At 42.3% G+C, this 5,943-nt stretch overlaps 1 non-coding gene across 1 annotated transcript; it reads left to right on the top strand.

Annotated features, from left to right (window-relative positions):
• Window positions 1-1,018: 1,018 nt before the first annotated feature.
• LOC131241738 (small nucleolar RNA R71) lies at window positions 1,019-1,125 on the top strand. Its single transcript, XR_009169299.1, has one exon. It is a non-coding gene; the product is annotated as a small nucleolar RNA R71 (small nucleolar RNA).
• Window positions 1,126-5,943: the final 4,818 nt, after the last annotated feature.

Below are 5,943 nucleotides of genomic sequence, written 5' to 3'. Positions count from 1 at the left end.
AGTAGAGGAATGTTGACTTTCACATGTTTCAACACCTCTAGGATATCCTGAGAGTTAGAGAGAGGTTTTGGTGAAACCAACCGTTGGGGAATGGAGCAACTGGCTTCTCTAGAAGTTCCGGTTCCACTTTTTGTGGGGCATCACTGGATCCATCATTGTTGTCCTCTTTTGGTTCTTGAGGCTTTTCGGGCCTAACCGGAAGAGTTTTATCAATGATCTTCCCACTCCTAAGAGTGGTGATGGATTTAGCATGTCCCATCTGATTTGAAGAGCTGGGATCATTATTCTCGCTCGTGGTTTAGGATTGGGGAGAGGTTGTGCGGGGAAGCATCCCCTTTTCTATAACCGTCATACGAGAATCTATCTTTGCATAAAATCTGTAATTCCCGCATAGGCCGAGCCGAGCTCTTGTATGGGATTTTGAACCGGTTCCTCTTGAGGTTTCACTTGATTTGGATTTTGATTGAAGAAACCTGGAGGAGTCGCCGTTTGTCCATTCCTCCAACTAAAGTTTGGATGATTTTTCCAGCCAGGATTGTATGTGTTGGAGTTAGGTCCAGTAAAAGGTCTTTGATAGTTATTTACGGCATTGGCTTGTTCATTCAACACTCCTCGAAAGGCAGGTATTGTAGGACAGTTTTCAGTTGTGTGAATGTTGCAATCACAGATGCCGCAAACAATTTCATTGACCTTTTCCTTCTTTCCTTCCATGGCCTCAACTTTCCTTATGAGCGTAGTCACTTTACACTTGAGATCATCCTCTTCTTTCAAGAGATATAATCCACCTTTCTCTTTTAATTGAGTCGGCCTAGACGTGGTGTTCGACTTTGGGTAATAGTCCCAAGATTGTGTTTTTTCAGCCAAACTGTCGAGGTAGTCCCATACCTCGTCGATATCTTTATTAATGAACTCTCCATTACACATTGTCTCGACCATTTGGCGCATGGAAGATGTCAGTCCATCGCGCATGGAAGATGTCAGTCCATCATAGAAAAAATTTGTAATGCGCCACGTTTCAAATCCATGTTGTGGGCATGAACTGACCAAATCTTTGAACCTTTCCCAGCATTGAAAGAATGTTTCATCTTCCTTTTGGGCAAAGTTCATGATCGCTTTTCTGAGGGTAATCGTTTTATGATGTGGGAAGAATTTTTTTATGAATTCCCTTTGCATGTCGTTCCATGTGCCAATGGATCTAGGACGCAGTGAATGTAACCACGTCTTAGCTTTCTCTTTTAAGGAAAAAGGAAAGAGTTTCAGCCTAATTGTATCCTCAGATACATTAGGAAAACATAATGTAGCTATAATCTCATCGAACTCTTTCAAATGTAAATATGGACTCTCTGATTCAAGTCCATGGAATTTGGGAAGGAGTTGGATAACTCCTGGCTTGATGTCCATTTGTCCTGTATTTTCAGGAAAAATCATGCATGAGGGCGTACTCACTCCCGCCGGTTGTAGATAATCTCGTAAAGTACGAGGCGGGGGTGCCTGTTGCACCTCATTCTCATCTTGGTTATCCTCCACCCTAGGTGGAAGTAGAGGAGGTTGGTCTTCAGCCATAACTTCACTTAACTCAGGGGATTTCGAGTGGTGTCTAGTCCTGCGATGGATAGTCAACCCCTCAACCAATCCTCCTTCAGTCAAGAGACGTCGAGTGTTGTCACGGGCCCACTTGGGCATGAAAACACTCGCAGCCCTCAATTAAAGACTTAACCCTAAGAAAGGAAAAGAAAAGCTAGAAAGAAAAAGAGAGTTGGAAAGAAATTACCAAATTGAAGCCCCTAAGTTAAGGACCTGCAAAATAAAACAAAATAAGTCAGTTTCTAAAAAGAGAAGAATGATACTTTAAAAGAAAAATAACAGTAACTTAATTTCTAAAAGAAGGTATTCTTTAAAGAAAAGCGGAAATTTCTAAAGTAAACTAGGAAAGTCCTATACTAGAAAGCAAATTACTAAAAGAGAACTGGAAAATAGAAAGTGGGGAAGGAGTGTACCGAATTAGAGATTTCTATCTTAAAGGCCTACAAAATAGGAAGGTTAGTTTCTAAACAAAAATTCTAAAATAAAAATAAAAAAATTAAGAAACAAAATTAGATTCTAAAAGTGTTAGAATTAGAAAGTTACTAAAATAAAACAAAAATAGAAAGTTAATTTCTAAGAAGTGAAAGAAATAACCTAAACTCTAAAAATAAACTATTTCCTACAGAAGGGAGGATACTAGAATTAGAAAATTTCTAAAATTTAAACCCTAATTCTAAAAATATGAAAAAGTAGAGAGATTAGGAAGGAATTACCAATTTAGAAACTTATGTCCTGATCCTATAAAATAGGAAACAAGTTAGTTTTGAACCCAAATAGAAATAAATAAATAAATAAATAAAAACTAAGGTTAGTAAAATCTTAATCTTAAACTAATCCTAAAACCAATTAATTTCAGAAAATCGTAACCGTCAGTCCCCGGCAACGGCGCCAAAAACTTGTTCACTCCCCAAGTATAGGGTTGTGATGTAGTAATAAACTCGGTAAGACCGAGGTCGAATCCACAGGGACTGATACCTGTACGTTATCTGAAACCAAGTAGAACTAGAACTAGACTAAGGTGCTATCTAAATCAAATAAAATTTAAGAATTAATTGTGGAAGAATTATCTAAAACTTTAAGGAATTCAGAGGAAGGGAACTAGGGATTCAGAGGATCCACTTGTAGAGATCAGGGAGATCTTATGTCTGCATCAATAATTATGAAATTTAAACTGAACGTTACTTGATCTGGTTTTTAAAGAGATGAAAAGTATATGAATTAGAATGGATTCCATCACCAAACCATGCCCAGGAGACACAGCAAACAACAGAATTAAACTAATTACCAACTAATCAACATGCTATGAAGGTTAGGAAGGGTACTGTCATCCTACCATGCCCATGGGACGATGGTGAACAACAGGGCTTCCTAACGTTATGCACATAAAAGAAAAGGAACATGCTTACAGTTATCACAGACCCATTGTAATTTCAGTCACAACAGACCATTAAACACTAAAAACAATCCCTTAATTATACTCAAATCAATCTTATTTCAGTCTAAACAACAGGCACAAGCAGAAAAATCTCCCATCAAGCTACAAGCTTCACCTCTTAGCCCTAGCTAAGAGGTTTTAGCCACACATGATTGGTCTAAACCCAAAACAAATAGAAAGAAAAAGAAAACGAAAAAGAGAAGAAGAAGAAGAAGAGGAAGAAGGAGAACCAAGACCCCACCCTTGCTCGTTCACTCTACACGTGCAGCAGCAGCCGAACCACACGCTGATCTCCTTGACATGCAGCAACCCAGCCCCCAAAACCATCCAAAAAGCTCCCTGTCTTCAGCCACGTCCAGCAGAGCGCCCCAAAACTGAGCATTCACGGCTGCCTCTGCCCACGTGCTCCACACGTTTTTTTTTTCTCCTCCCCCTTTTTTTTTTTCCTTTTCTTCCTTTAATAGCAGGAAGGCCGGTGGAAGGGAGTCCCGGCTGGAGTCGGTGCGTGCAAGAGAGTCCTTTCACAGCAAGGAATCGGCAAAAGAGCCGCGGATCAGCTTACGCAGCCAGTAATCAGAGACTTCGTGCGGCCCGCTGTTCATTTTCTGATCAACTCTGCCAGCGTGGAAGTGGATGCATCTTCCCTCTCTATCATTTAGACGGTTCAGATCATCGAGAAGATTGATGATCATGGCCCACAACTCCCCCGAATCTCCGGATTTCCCGGACGCGCGTAAGCGTCTGCAGAGGCGCCGACGTGTTCGGTGGACCCCAGAGGTGTTTTTGAAGAAATCCACCCCGTCCATTGGATTCGGGACGAAATTTTGGTCAAGAATGGGTAGTTTTGAACGTCCAGTGAGAATCAGAGAAGAAATCACCCAAACATCAATTTGAACGTTGCAGGGCAGTCCACTTATGGCCTCTGTATCGTGCACGTGTGCTTGCATGGGTCCAAAAGTTTAGCATGGGTTTGAAGAAATCATGGCCCTCTACAAGATGGATGGCTTGGATCATCCGAAAAATTACGCTGTGGGGCCCACTACCGTCCGCAAAACGGACGTCGTCCGTCCGTTACGCAGTGCGAAACGGCATCTGCCGTGTTTGGGAAGGAGACGCGGGTCGGCGTTGCTGACCCACGTCTGTTGGCTCGGTGCGGCTCGGGTCTACGTGTGCTGTGCACACACACATCACATACGGGCCTCACCTTGATGTATCAGCAAAATCTAATCCATCCATCCGTTTTGCCATCTCATTTAGACCGTCTAGACCAACTTTAAAGCATATCCAGATATCAGGCGAGTCCCACTTAACGATTAAAGGGGCTGATCTATGCATTGTACCACTTTCAGAGGGATCCAATGGATGAAATTTCACGTGTACGGTTCATTTATGGTCCTCAGGCCACGTATGGAGTTTCGAACTGATCGGGTGGTGGGCACCCTATGATCTTGCATTCTGGACACTTTTCAGGCCACTTGAGCTTCAGTTTCTCAATTTTCTCAGACCCCTTGAGTGTAATTTCTTTGATCTTTATCCTCTGGAGTCCGTCACATGCTTTGGTGCTTCTGGAGTGTCAAATCCATGCATTTACCACCCTTTTTTCAGTCCAGGCTCTTAAACACACCCTGCATTACAAACACGATTAAATTAGTTCGATAAACAGTATCATGCGTGTAAATCTATGCAACAAGTGGGTCTGATATGCAATATTTGACCCTCAACAGGGACCCACCTTGGTATACGTGTTATGTGTCCACACTATCAACTGCTGGACGATGCTATGTGGGATACATTGGATATATGGGTCTTATCCACACCATCCAGCAATCTGGATGGGTGGGACCCCCCCTCCAATGATGTATATGTTACATCCAAACCATCTATACATTTGATGAAAAATGAAGTAGATTCAATCCTCTAGTGGGCCACGTACGTGGACCCCACCCTGATGTATATGATTCATCCAAACTGTCCATCCATTTAGTGAGCTCGCCCTAAGGGCTTGAGAAGAAAATTAAGACAGATCTAGTTATCATGTGGACCACACTGCCATAAACAATGGGGATTGAACGTCTACCATTGAAACCCTTTTGGGTGCACAGAAGCTTTGGATCAATATGATATTTGTCTTTCCACTTAATTTCGGTCTTTGTGACCATATACACAGATTGGATGGAAATTTAAATCTATAGTGGGCCCTATGGGGGTTTTAACGGTGGAAGTCATTATCACCACTATTATTTGTGGTAGGTCCAGATGATCTTTCAATATGATTCATTTTTGGGGAATGCTCTAAAATGATCTCTAGCTATAGATGAATGGTGTGGTTGGTTTAGGCCCATTTGACTTGGCCCATTTGATTTGGCCCATTTGAATTGACCCATTTAATTCGGCCCATTTGATTCGGCCCATGTGATTCGGCCCATTTGATTTGGTCCATATGATTCGTCCCATTTGATTCAGCCCATTTGATACGGTCCATTTGATTCAGCCCATTTGATTCGGCCCATTCGATCGGCCCATTTGACTTGGCCTATATGATTCGGCTCATTTGATTCTTCCCATTTGATGTATTTGGGGCCCTTGAATGAGGCCCCATGATGATGTATATTAGGCCCTTGTATGAGGCCGTGGGCCCACTATATGTTCGGCCCTATGTGGGCCACTCCTTGGGAGCAATGTTAGTTAAATGTCCACATTGATGGGGAGTGATGGTTAAATGTCCACATTGTGACCTTCCCTAAAGCCTGGTCAGGCCTATTCTCATCATTCTCTAGTGGGTTAACCCAAACGAATGGGCCCCATTGATATTGCTTGGACCATCATTGGTCGTCCATCTATGGACCCCACCTTGCGTCGAGATTAATTACTTGTCGAGGCCAATTTCGATTATCGAGGCCAATTCCGATTGTCGAGGCCAATTT

The sequence above is a fragment of the Magnolia sinica genome, chromosome 3 (assembly GCF_029962835.1).
Source record: "Magnolia sinica isolate HGM2019 chromosome 3, MsV1, whole genome shotgun sequence".
In the NCBI taxonomy this organism is placed as follows: Eukaryota; Viridiplantae; Streptophyta; class Magnoliopsida; order Magnoliales; family Magnoliaceae; genus Magnolia; species Magnolia sinica.
The sequence above is the reverse complement of the archived record's forward strand: the minus strand, read 5'-3'. Positions and strand labels throughout refer to the sequence as shown.